The 14053-nt window shown below is 42.8% G+C and overlaps 1 long non-coding RNA gene across 2 annotated transcripts; it reads right to left on the bottom strand.

The window, feature by feature from the left end:
- Window positions 1–4485: 4485 nt before the first annotated feature.
- On the bottom strand, window positions 4486–12233 carry LOC307022405. Of its 2 annotated transcripts, XR_013803378.1 has the most exons (4): window positions 12059–12233; window positions 5394–5506; window positions 4941–5212; window positions 4486–4690 (listed from the first exon to the last, which is right to left on the bottom strand). It is a non-coding gene; the product is annotated as an uncharacterized lncRNA (long non-coding RNA). The 2 variants fall into 2 exon arrangements; XR_013803379.1 differs by lacking the exon at window positions 4941–5212 and having other exon boundaries at window positions 4502–4690.
- Between the last annotated feature and the right edge of the window lie 1820 nt (window positions 12234–14053).

Here is a 14053-nt window from a genome sequence, read left to right as displayed (position 1 = left end):
CGACTGATTTCGATAGTCACATATAATGAGAGACGTTCTGCAGTAAGGAGGGGCGTTTCGCGACGACAGGTGTTCTTCATTTTATGTAGTTGACGGAGCGTTTTTACTTTATACGACACTGTTCAACGCTTCATTCTGCTTCAGTCTTTAACTAAACAACCACGGATGTCTTGAAAGACTTTGTCGCCAAAGATTTTGAAGATATCCACGTTCTTGTGACACGTAAATACTACGCTTCCTATGTTTTGGTGCAGACTGTGTTCACACCAGCAATGAACCGCTCCAGAGTTCGCAAGCAAGCGCTCCGAGACCACCTATTTTAGCGGACCAGAGTCCGGTTGTTTAGTTCACTTAAGAGGTCTTGGACTGTGTTCACACGGACCCAAATGAACCGCACCAGGGTTCGATTCAACCGGACTATACAAGGTAGGTGTGAACGCACCCTTAGGGTGAGTTTTGCCCGTGTGAACGCAAACCGAAGCTTTTGAAAAATGAAAGAATGTAACAAACTGTGGTCTGGTGCACACCAGAGAAGCAGACTATTAGGTGTGAATGCACCCTTAGTCTACCTTACCATCATCCAAGGGTAGTTTTCACTATAAGTAAAAAATATTTTTTGGACGGACACTATAATTTACAGTTTTTTATGTTCAATCTAAATTTTCTATAAAATACAAATAATCTATATTGATTCTGACTCTTCTACATCGAGCTCACAGGTTTATCATTACTTTGAGAAAAAAGATTATTAATTTAACCCTTTTAGAAGGGAAGATATGGTAATTTCCTCTTGGAATGTCATTTTCGAGCCTGAGACCTGAAAAACAGGCTCAGGGCTGAACTGGTTAAACACATTGGTGTTCAACCTTCCATCCATCCATCTTCTCCCGCTTATCCGTGGTCGGGTCGCGGGGGTAGCAGTTCCAGCAGAGAGCCCCAAACTTTCTTTTCCCCGGCCACATCAACCAGCTCTGACTGGGGGATCCCAAGGTGCTCCCAGGCCAGCGAAGAGATATAATCCCTCCATCTGGTTCTAGGTCTACCCCTTGGTCTCTTCCCAGCTGGACGTGCCTGGAAGACCTCCCTATGGAAGCTCAGGTGGCATCCTAACTAGGTGCCCGAACCACCTCAACTGGCTCCTTTCGACGCGAAGGAGGAGCGGTTCAACTCTGAGTCCCTCCCGGATGATCGAACTTCTCACCTTATCCCTAAGGGAGACACCAGCCACCCTGCGGAGAAAACCCATCTCGGCTGCTTGTATCCGCGATCTTGTTCTTTCGGTCATGACCCATCCTTCATGACCATAGGTGAGGGTAGAAACGAAAATGGCCCGGTAGACAGAGAGCTTTGCCTTCTGGCTCAGCTCCCTTTTCGTCACGACGGTGTGGTAAAGCGACTGCAGTACCACTCCCGCTGCTCCGATTCCCCAGCCCATCTCACGCTCCATTGTTCCATCACTCGAAAACAAGACCCCGAGATACTTGAACTCCTTCACTTGGGGTAAGGACTCATTCCCTACTTGGAGTGGACAGTCCATCGGTTTCCTGCTGAGAACCATGGCCTCAGATTTGGAGGTGGTGATCCTCATCCCAGCCGCTTCACACTCGGTTGCGAACCAATCCAGTGAGTGCTGAAGGTCGCAGACCGATGAAGCCATTAGAACCACATCATCTGCAAGAAGCAGTGGTGCAATCCTTAGTCCACCGAACTGCAGACCTCCTCCTCCACGACTACGCCTCGAAATCCGATCCATGTATATTACAAACAGGATTGGTGACAAAGTGCAGCCCTGGTGGAGGTCAACCCTCACCGGAAATGGGTCCGACTTACTGCCGTGGACCCGGACACAGCTCTCGCTTTGGGAGTACAAAGATTGGATGACGACAGCATGTTCCAGTTCCTGCCAATATCCAGCAACTTCGCACAGCCATTGAAGAGGAGTGGACCAACATTCCACAGGCCACAATCAACAACCTGATCAACTCTATGCAAAGGAGATGTGTTGCACTGCGTGAGGCAAATGGTGGTCACACCAGATACTGACTGGTTTTTGGACCCCCCCAGACCCTGAGGCTGTGCGAAGTTGCTGGATATTGGCAGGAACTGGAACACGCTGTCGTATACGCCGATCCAGAGCATCCCAAACATGGTCAATGGGTGACATGTTAGGGTTAGGGTTTAACCCTAGGGTTTTCGGACCCCCCCAATAAAGCAAAAATGCACGTTTCAGAGTGGCCTTTTATTGTGGCCAGCCTAAAGCACACCTGTGCAATAATCATGCTGTCTAATCAGCATCTTGATATGCCACACCTGTGAGGTGGGATGGATTATCTCGGCAAAGGAGAAGTGCTCACTATCACAGATCTTTTCAGATTTGTGAACAATATTTGAGAGAAATGGTTATTTTGTGTATATAGAAAATATTTTAGATCTTTGAGTTCATCTCATGAAAAATGGGAGCAAAAACAAAAGTGTTGCATTTATATTTTTGTTCAGTGTATATGCGGTGTGTTCCAGTGCGAAACATGCCCAAGACGCAGGAGACTGTAAAACATTTAAATCAATATTGAATTACGTAATTTAGCTTAAACACACAGTACGTTTAAAACTGTTTTATTCTGAAAACATTTCCGGTTAAGTTTACTTTGGAAAGCTGTATTGAAAGACGTTGCCGTTGTCAACAATGACCACTTCCGGTTTTACGTTAACAACGATTACAGCCGTTCAAATGCATTAAATACAAAGTCATGAATGAGTGTAGGAGGAGAAAAGGCGTGTGGAGTTATACAATGAACACACTACGTCTAGATCCTCTATTATGCGCGATATCGGACATAGAAGAAAGATGTGGGAGGACCCTCGCCATCACGGCCGCCATTGAGAGGAGGAGCGCTGGATGAGATGCTGGCCGTGTCTCAATTCAGGGGTTGCATCCTTCGAAGGGTGCATTCGTAGACCGCATACGTCACTTCCGCCGAAAGAAGGCTGTCCCAATTTAAAAAAAAGACGAGACTCATCCGAATGCGGCCCATGAATGCAGCCTACTTTTCCCCAATTTGAAGGATACATCTGATGTACACTCCGCGGCCTATCCCAGGGTGCAATGCGCGCAGCGAAGAGTGAGGTTTTTTCAAATGAAAAGGCCTCCCCAGGTCTCCCCAGCAGAGTGGATTTAAAAGCAGCAGCAAGCGGAGGAATCACTAATAAATGTGAGTATTGGGTTTTAACTTACTTTAAATTAACTAACGTCACACTGGTCAAACCCAAGGGGCATTAAAACGTACATTTTCGTTAAATAATACGGGTAAATATGTGACGCTTACGAGCTAGCTGGACGTACTGCACTGTTGTTTACACTTATTTTTAATTCAATTCAGACGTTTACTAAAGTCATACAGAGATCTTGGCTCTGTTAAAGATAAGTTATACTTTATATTACATAAATAGACCAAAGTGATAACATTTAGACCGGTATAGCCTACCGTACAGTGGGATTTATAAAATGCTACCCTGACATGTAGCTGCTGTTAGCTTTATTTATTTTTCTGACATCTTGCAATGTTTAACATGTTTATTAAACTTTGGGACAACATTACAACCTTTTTATTCAGCTCATGCTGCTTTGATGTATGGCTAAAAGGAAAGCCTATTTTACATATATCCACCAGATTTGATCATCTTTTATTTAGGTTAAATTGTATTTAATTCATCCTAATCCTATAATAAGACAATCAAAAATAGACAGCAGCCTTTTGCTTGATGTTAGTTTGTGCCGTGCTGTCAAAGGGATGCACGTGTGACTGTCATTTCATCTCTTTAGTTTAAAAAAAACCAGAACATTACATCATTTTAAATGATCATTTAGGGATTGTTCGTCTGAAATGCTTAGTTACATTTTGCAATAATACTTCTGCAACCTTGTGTTTAATATGATTAATTCACTTTTTTATTTTTCTCTGTAATTAGGACAATTTTGGAGAAATGGATCTGCTGGAGAAGGAAATCTGAAAAGTGCATAGCGGATCATCAGGACAGAGCTGCCATCCACCTGGACCCCCCAAGGTGCTGAAGAAAGCAAAACGGCGATCAGGAACATCCTCCTCCCAGACCTCTGCTTACTGCCATCCTACAGACTTGTGTTTTAGTTTCAGAATTTGATTTTGTATGTATCCTTTCTTTTAATAGATATTTAATGATTATAGCTTGAGTCTGTCTGATTCCCCAAACAGCTGCTTCTATATACTTGCTGCACATATAATACAAATAAACAACTTCATAAACACACTTTTGCTGATATTTGTTTTACTGCTGATGATGTTAAATAACATGATTGATGTCCTTTGTCTCAATGATGAAAGTTATAATAATAGAAGTCATGAAGCTGCAGAGAGAGGATGAATATACAGTATTATTACCTCTACTTTGTGATAAGATGAAAATACAATTTTACATTTGAACTGTTAAACACATTGTTTATTTCATTTACTGAGGTTTTAACCATTATTTACAACATGTGTACAATACGCAGTGGAATAATAGGATATGTCTAGGTCATTAAACTGTCTTCAGTTTAATTTTATTGATACAAAAAATAGGTCATTGAAAATGTTTAATTGTGTATTTCAGCAGAGCGGGGGGTCACGGTGCTGCTGGACCTGGAGGTGCTGACCTGGTGTCAGTGGGACATCATCTGGGCAGGTTTAGAGGAAGAAGGAAAATGTAAACTGTTATAATCACAGCTATTAAGATTAGAACACTAATATTGTTAACAATCAATCTATACAACATGCTTTTGTTCATTTAAAAAAACATATTGTTTTATTAGTACAGAAAAATTAAGACTTATTTTAAATATGAAATAATATGCTATATATAATTTACTTGTTAACTTACTAATGTTACATTACTGGGGGCTAAAGGAACAGCTTCATCTTATTTACCTGGCCATGGTACTCTTTAATTAATCATCGACGGTGATCTCCAAAAATTGTAAAAGTAAAGTTTCTGGATCCTTTTCAGCTTGTAAGCTAATTTGCTAGCAGGCTGCTGGAGAGCAGCGCAACCGAACAGCGTGTATCACGTGACGTAAATATGAAGCCCTCCGTAAACTAGACCGTCTCATTCCGTTGGCCGCTCGGTCCAGCCTACCCGGTCTACCTGGGCTGGGTCCTCCGTGGACCGCGCAGGCTGCGTACTCCGAAGGGTACAGCCCCTGAATTGAGACACGGCCAAAGACTAGAGATAAACGTACTCTTTCCACCGGATCAACTTCGAGACAACAGCTGATTGTCTCCAATATTCGCTCTGTTTGTTTCTGTTACAAGCTCGCTCTGCTTGCAACATAAGGACAACAGTTCCACACAGGAGTTGCCCAAAACAATAATTTATTTTACCTCACACAGCGTTGTCCTGCTTTACCGAGCAGGGCAGCTGAGAGAGAGCGCGAGCCTGTTCTGCAGCCCTCTTATATACTGGAATCAAGGGTCACAGGTGGGTTCCATCACTGCTGATTACAAGAAACACACAGGTTACAGCAGCACCACCTGGTGGGCAACCACAGGGTTTTGGGCCTTGGTCTTTATAGGCCTGGGCTCGTGTTACTGCACAAGTTGAAAAAAATGAGTTACATGCTAGAAATACTTTTGTCAGCTTTTTCTCAGGGTCAGCAAGCTCTCTCACCACTGGCTTTGAGGATACCACTGGTGAAGGAAGCCGGGCCACAGTCTGCCACAAGCCAAACCATTACCTAGGATGACTGCCACTCCTGGAACAGGCAAAGAAGGCCGGACTCCCATGGCAACCTCCCCTGCCCTAAATCACAGGACAACACCAACCGATGCTTTGGAGCAGACAGCAAATGCATCCCCATTCCCCTAGACCAGTGGTCACCAACCTTTTTAAGCCCAAAATCACCGACCTCGGCCTAGGTGAAAGGCGAGATCTACCTATTGCAGAATTGAGTGAAAAAGACGGCCCATACAATGCTTCCAATTTGAGGCCTTTTATATAGGCTAATTGCATCTGAATTACTGTTACAATGAAGGCTCCATATTCAGCTCACGGCATATAGGCAGGGGTAAAGTGCTATTGGGGGGCGGACCTCACCTTCTCAAGGGGAGTCCGGGGGGATGCTCCCCCGGGAAGATCTTTTTTTAAATATTGAAGTTGAAAGCATCAATCTGGTGCACTTTGAGAGCAACATGAAGAGATCTATGGATACCTCTCTCAGCACCCATATGAAACAGAACTGTAAACAGATTTTCTTTTTCTTTATGGATATTTTACAACTCACATTCAACTGTATTCTTGTTTTACTGCCATATAGTAGACTATTTCATACCTGTTTTTCATTTATTCTCTTATTGTTTGTATAACTATAATGATCATATGAAGGTGTGCCGCGGAAATAATCTTTTGAATAATTTGTGACAAAACTGTTCTAAACACTCAAGAGTCATTTACCTCACCTGAGCCCCTCAGTCTGACAGGAGAGGACCCTCCTCCAGCTTGTTGTGGAAACAGCTCCTTATGTCCGTTAGTGCAGCTAGCTAACCAGATGCTAACATCACGGTCCCCGCTAGCACCGGTCCCTCTCTCTCCCTCACTCCCTCTCTCCCTCACTCCCTCTCTCCCTCTCTATCACACTAAATGCGCTATCGCCACACACACACAGAGCCGAGCTTGAATGACACAAGCACACGTGTATTTCCATGCAACTCTCTGATTGGTCTGGTCTGTTGCCTCTGTTGCGTTCACTGAACACGGGAAATTACAGTCCTGCCGTCGTCTCTTGTGTCATGATGAGGTTCACGTAAAGCACGGTTAATGTATTATATTATTGAGGTGTCTCAAATATACGTCAATCAAGTGGCACCTGCTAACGGGTGGTGGATGATAGGTTTACATCTAAAAACGTATTTTTCAAACATTATTATTTTAATTTTACCACACTCGCGATCGACCGGTCGATCGCGATCGACTGGTTGGCGACCACTGCCCTAGACAATACACAACTTCCAGTGTCAGTTTCAGAGGAAAATGGAAGAACACCCTCACTTATGTACGAATCCAAAGCACCTGTGTCTCTCAGTATCTTAACAAGGAATTTATTGTCACTTCCTTGCAAAGACACATAACCTTGACGTATGAAAGGGGCATAACCTGGATCAAATTCCTCTGGTACCAGGGAGGGGCGAGGCTTCACCTCCTGCAGGGCTAGTCCCAAGTTAGAAACCACAGCAGCAACTGGTTGCAGGGTAGAATGAAGTTTAACCACAGCTATAGCCTCATCCCTAGCCTCATCCCTAGCAACCTTGTGGGCAGTATGGAGTTTAACTGCAGCTATAACCTCCTCCCTAGCAACCTTGCGGGCAGGAGGTGCAAGGGCAACAGGCCTGGGAACCTGGCCATTTTGGAGTCCCTTGGTTTTTCCAGTGACCATTAACCAAACCAAAGTTGCAAGTATTTAGATCTACTTTATCCCTCCAGCTATGCACGGACCTTTGCTCCGACCCTAACACTTCACCCACTTTACCTCTGGGGTCACCAGACCAGTCATTTCTGCTCCCCCAGTCAAATCTCTCCCCTGAATGAATCTTATGTGTTAAAGTGTATTCATCAACTAACACCCCAGCGTCTGTTACATTTTTAACCTTATGCTCATTCAGGTACGTTGCAACACGTTCTGGAAGGACATCTTTGAATTGTTCAAGGAGGAACAGTTCCCTCAAATCATTAAGATTTACTACTTCGGAAGCCGTGACCCATCGATTAAATTTCATCGTCAGCTCCCGAACAAGTTCCACATAGGTCTGTCCTTCTGACTTCCTTAGCTTCCTGACCTGCTGACGGTAGGCCTCAGGCACCAACTCATAAGCTTTTAGCACTGCAGTCTTCACCCTTAACACTAGAACCGCCAACGGGTACATTTTACCCGCAGCTGTTTTTTTATTGTATGTAACTTTTTTTCAATAAAATATTAAAGTCTCCCAGTCCGTGACTTTTCCTGAAAGTGTGTTATGTAACACCCTGTGTTGTTAAAAATGGTCAATATGAAGTCCGATTGAAAAGATCGCCAAAACAATGGCTATTTATACCTATTTCAGCCAGCGGGTAATATTTACCTCATAGAAATGCAGCGCTCCTCGCGCTATTGATTTTGCGCGTAAACATAAACATGACGTGTTGCTATAGCAACGCCTTTTGTCTACTGCTGTAGATAGAGAGAGAGATTGAGAGATAGATAGATTGAGAGAGATAGATAGATATATTGATAGAGAGATAGAGAGATAGATAGATATATAGATTAATAGATAGATAGATAGAGAGAGCCGGTTATATTTCCAAAATGGACAAAAGAAAGAGACTCATGAAGGAGGCACTAGCGTTGCTAAACCGTCTGAGCGAAGCAGAGTCTGATGGTGGGGAAGTATCAGGACTGAGTGATGTGTCCTGGGTTTGTTCTGCCTCTGATGGGTCATCTGACAGCGATCCTGAGCCTCCACGGAACGTGAGGCCGTCCCACCCTGATCCCCCGCTTGCAGATGGGCCTACTGTACCAGCCCATGCAGAAGGTATGATGATTCTTGTTTTTTATTTCCTATTTTTCTACAAATCGTAGGCTATAAGATATCAAGGCATATAGATAATGCCTTTTCTTTTTACAAATTATCTTTTCATTGCCTTTCGAGGATGTAATATTATCAAATAAACATTTATGAAATATACTTTAGTCTAAAGTAGTGTTTTCCTCTCTCCTATTTAGTGTGTGCCACTGAGCCGTCACCAGCCCAAGAGATCGGGAAAGATGGCACAGTGTGGACGATCATGGAGCCTTGCGGAGGCGCAGGGAGAGGGCAGATACAGAACATCCTCACGGAGTCTGCTGGCCCCACACCACACGCACGTCACAACATTACTGACAAACTCACAGCATTTATGTGTCTGTGTGATAATGTAATGTTGGAGGAAATCCGTGATTGTACAATTGCTGAAGCGCGGAGAGACAGAGCCACCTGGGATGTCTCTATTATGGAGCTGAAGGCCTTTATTAACCTTCTCCATGTGAGAGGTGCATATTGTGGGAAGAACAGTGAGATGGAGAGTTTGTGGTCCGAGCAGTGGGGCAACGCGTTCTTCAACGCAACAATGTCGAGGAACAGGTTTTGGGAAATCATGCGCAATCTGCGCTTTGATAAAAAGGAGACCCGCCGGTGCCGGTTGACCACCGACAAGTTTACGCACGTGAGGAAGGTGTGGGATCGTTTTGTCGAAAATTCAATCGCGTCCTACAGGCCAGGGTCCGACATCACTGTGGATGAACAGCTATTCCCGACCAAATCAAGATGTCCATTGACACAGTACATGCCCAACAAGCCGGACAAATTTGGCATCAAGTTTTGGCTGGCAGCTGACGTTGACAGCAAATACATGCTGAATGGCTTCCCTTACCTGGGAAAAGATGCCAGCAGGCCAGCAACACAACGGCTAGGAGAGAACGTGGTGCTGAGGCTGGTGGAGCCCTTTGTTGGTAAGGGAAGAAATATAACCACAGACAATTTCTTTACCTCCCTCCCTCTCGCCAAAGCGCTTCTCGCCAAAAATACCAGCCTAGTGGGAACCATCAAGCGCAACAAGCGGGAGCTCCCACCCTCTGTGCAAGGGAGATCTGAGCTGTTCAGCACCAAGGTGCTGAAGAGCGACAAAATGGTGCTCTCAGTCTACCAGTGCAAGCCGAGGAGAAACGTGACTATACTCAGCACGCAACACCAGCATGTGGCCATCTCCACAGAAAGAAAGAAAAAGCCAGAGACTGTGGAATACCACTCAAAAGTGGGGGTTGACGTGCTCGATCAAATGGCTCGCCAATATTCGGTGAAAGGTAGGCTATTATTGTTATTATTGTTATTATTATTATTATTATTATTATTATTATTATTTTAGGCCTTTAGAAAACACTGCATTGGTCAATCGTTTTGACTAAATCCTATGTTTCTCTCAGGTGGCACGCGTAGATGGCCCGTTGCTGTCTTTTATAATGTGCTGGATCTCGCTGCCATCAATGCCTGGGTGCTGTACAGGAGCTGCATGAGCCAGGAGAACATACCGAGAAGGGACTTCATGCTCCAGCTGGCACACGAGCTGCGCGTTGAGTGGATGGCATCAAAAGCGCCACAACTTGCGGACCTGCCCTTCAGCGGTGCTGGTGCAGAAGAGCGCAGGAGAATGACCTGCATGGTGAAGGCTCACTGCATGCAGAATAAAACGTTCTGCAAATGTGTCAAGTGTGGGGATGCTGTGTGTGGCAAATGCACAGCCAAGGTGCTCAGTGTTTGCAACAATTGTGTTGAGTGTTTGTGAAGCGTTGTGATCGATGTTTTCGTTCTTATTGTTCTTCTTCTCTGATTTTTTTTGTTATTTGTATACGTTCTGTGTTATCTGCTGTTCAATTATATAACAAATACATTATTATATTAATTTTATATTATTGTCATGTTGTTTTTTTATGAGTAGAAGGCTATCAGACGATATGAAGCATTTTTACCATTACGAAACACAAGCCTAACATCAAGCATTTATTAGCGAGAGTGGGTAATATTTCTAAAATAGATTATGCAGCGATCCTCGCGCTGTTGATTTCGCGCGTAAACATAAACATGACGTGTTGCTATAGCAACGCCTTTTGTCTACTGCTGTTCCTATAGATAGAGAGAGAGATAGATAGATAGATAGATAGACAGATAGACAAATAGATAGTTATAGATAGAGATAGAGATAGAGATATATACCTAAACAAAACACAAGTCTAACACCAAGCATTTAAATCAGCACTGTAGCGATATTTTATACTTCATGCTATCTGTACAAACTATATAGCCTAATATGAAAAGCTGAAAGTCCACAGCTTATATTGGTATACATTTCATCCCTGTGCGATCAAAACTCACTGTTCTGTATGGTACATTGTACCTTGGAAATCAATAGCAGGTAAACTTTACCCGTTGGCGGTTTTAGGTATACAGCGACCTCTGGCTGTTCTAGTGTTAAGTAATTTTCACTGTCAGCCATACTTAATGCAGAAAATGCTTATTGAGCCCTACCAGTTAACACACACTGTAACAGCAATGTTTTCTCTGAATCAGACCACTGTCGTCTTTGGCTAAGTCGCTCAAAAAGTCAAAATAAAGAATCTACAGTCTTCTCCTCGAATTTCGGTAACAACCTCAAGTTATAAGCTACATCAAAAGTAGCTGGGGACAGAAGAAAGCTTACCCTCTTGGATGAGGTCCAACTTGTAACGCTCTTGTTGCAATGCAGCTTCCCGCACCACTGTAGTTAACCTTAAACACTCCATCTCAGTTTCCTGTTCACAAGCTCTAGCCCGGTCCTCACGAGCACTTGCTCGTTCCTCACGTTCACTGTCTTGTTGGTACTGCAGCAGCATTATTTCCTTTCTCTCTTCAAATGTCATTTCACCAAAGTCAAACAAAGAAAAACCTGCACTTCTCTGCCGCTCTGGATTTATAGCTGCCTTCTCAGCCAACTCCTCCTCGGAACCATCATCGACAGCCACTGCTGGCAGAACTTCTTGCAATAAAACATTTTTCCAGCAGTTTCACACTGGGACACTTAACAAAATCTGTCAATGTAGCCATGATTATGCAAACTCCCTTGAACCTGGTGCACAGACACCTAAAAATATATATATTTGTTTCACTCTGGAATACCTCTCCCCTGGCTAACTGCCTACCCAATACTAGCTATCTTGTCTCACCCTAGTCCTCATGCATGCCACGACAGGTGTTTTAAACACTTACCCAATGACCCGGTAAAGCCCCAGCGAAGCTGTTACTCACCAAGACAGCAACGGACGTGTACCCATGAAAAAAAAAAGTCGAATCATGTTTATGCACAAAGATAACAAACCAACAAGCTCCCCTAAAGGAGATGTTGCTTATGCCTATCAGGAAAGGTCATTCCAAAGCTGCTCCTTAATGCCCTACACCAGCAACAAACTGTCTAATAATCAAGGCAGACAAATCAAGTCAACACATATCACCTGGTTCTTGGATCCCGGACGAGCCTCCATATGTTACAAGCTGGCTCTGCTTGCAACATAAGGACAACAGTTCCACACAGGAGTTGCCCAAAACAATCATTTATTTTACCCCACACAGTAGTTACAACCAACAATAAAACAAAACAGAGGAGCGGTGTCCTGCTGCACCAAGCAGGGCTGCTGAGAGAGAGCGAGAGCCTGTTCTGCAGCCCTCTTATATACTGGAATCAAGGGCCACAGGTGGGTCCCATCACTGTTGATTACAAGAAACACATACAGCAGCACCACCTGGTGGACAACCACAGGGTTGTCACAGTTTCATTACCACGTTACTTAATTAAAGTATCCAATTTGAACCTCTTCAGAGACTCCATTTGTCTCTTTATTTTAACCTTCCTCCTGGACGTGAGAACAACAAACACAATCCAAGGTGGCGTTCCGTCGGAACTTGTTCTTTGGTGTCAGTTTGGTGTGTAAGGACCTTTAGGTGAAGCTAAGAAGATTAAATAACCGTTACTGGAGGAGGTGGAGACGAGTTCACAACTTTCTGCAAGGCTGTACATTTGTTTTAATTTCTTCAACTTCAGTTTTACTTAGTAAACAAAGTAAACTTTGAGTTTATAAATGCCAAATAAATGTTTGCCACACTCCGTATCAAACCTTTTTATCAACCTCCTTCTTTAAAGCTCTTCAGTGCAAAACCACCTTTTATGCAGTTGAAAATTAGGCATGGCATAATATAAAAATGTCATGTCACGTTTATATTTGCCAGAACAAATTAGTAACGAGAAACAAATAACAATATTGACCTAATAATCATCAAAATAAGCTATACACTCTTGAAAAGGCCCCCAAAATGTACAAGGATCACAATACCTTGCGTTGTGTTAAGCTATTGCTATTGCTTCCCAGATATAGATAATATATCCATATATCCCAGATATACAGAAAAAACAATCTTAAATTAGATAATAATAAACAGGCTCACTCTTGATAAATACAATGTAAATCGGGCTATTTTTCACTTCATCAAACTTGTTTTTCAGAAGATATTGAAGTCTCTATGAAGCCGCATGAGGACTTTCTGATGCAATGAAGTGCTTCTGATGTCTTGTTCAATCAACTGTTAACTTGAGAACATAAGAGAAAGCATTGCTGCAATGCACTTATGCTGTATTACCCCGCTAAGTTTTCACCGTACTACAGCAATCCCACCTTATCAAGGTAATCAATTTGCAGCAGCCTGCTTACAAAATCAATAAATGGTTTAGATGCAAAGTACCATCTCCCAGTTATGCTGCCTGTATATTTATTTTGACAGTTAATAAAAATGGCAGCTCAGGCAATTTGAAAAAGAATAAAAATACAGAGGCTCATACTAAAATGACATGTCTGCAGCCGTGTGCTCTTCCAAGATCTAATCTATGGATCGGATTTTACTATTTTTTAGCTAAACCATACCAATTTAATACACAAACACCAATAACAATACATACGAAATTGTGCTGAGACTTTCCATCAGCTCATTTATTAAGGTCAGGAGGTTTAAGGCTACACTATTGAAAATGGTACTGCTGTATGCATTTGAATCAGCAGTGACACAAGTATAAACAAACTGTAGTTGTGTGTTACCTTTTATTTCTGCAATCAATGATTCAATAAGTTTTGATGTTATGAATTTTATAAATTCAAGGTTATCTGAAAAAGACAATAGTTCTTCAAAGGTCTTTCAGAGTGATACAACTTTATGTTTTGGCTTAGTTCCTTTTAGATATATTAAATTGCAGCTGGCAGATAAATGCTTTTTAAAATATGAATTAATGTAATCATTTATCAAGAAAATAATTGACAAATGTTATGCTACCGCTTTAAGCATTAAAGTATAGGAATACCAGGAGCTGTGTCCCCTTTTAATAAACATACCAACACATATTTTGGGACTTTTTCTTCTTCCTTCCTGTCCTTTCTATTAATGTTGTCAGGGTTGAGTGAAGC

The sequence above is a fragment of the Notothenia rossii genome (assembly GCF_949606895.1).
Source record: "Notothenia rossii genome assembly, chromosome: 1".
Taxonomy (NCBI): domain Eukaryota; kingdom Metazoa; phylum Chordata; class Actinopteri; order Perciformes; family Nototheniidae; genus Notothenia; species Notothenia rossii.
This window is presented reverse-complemented; position numbering and strand designations above follow the sequence as displayed.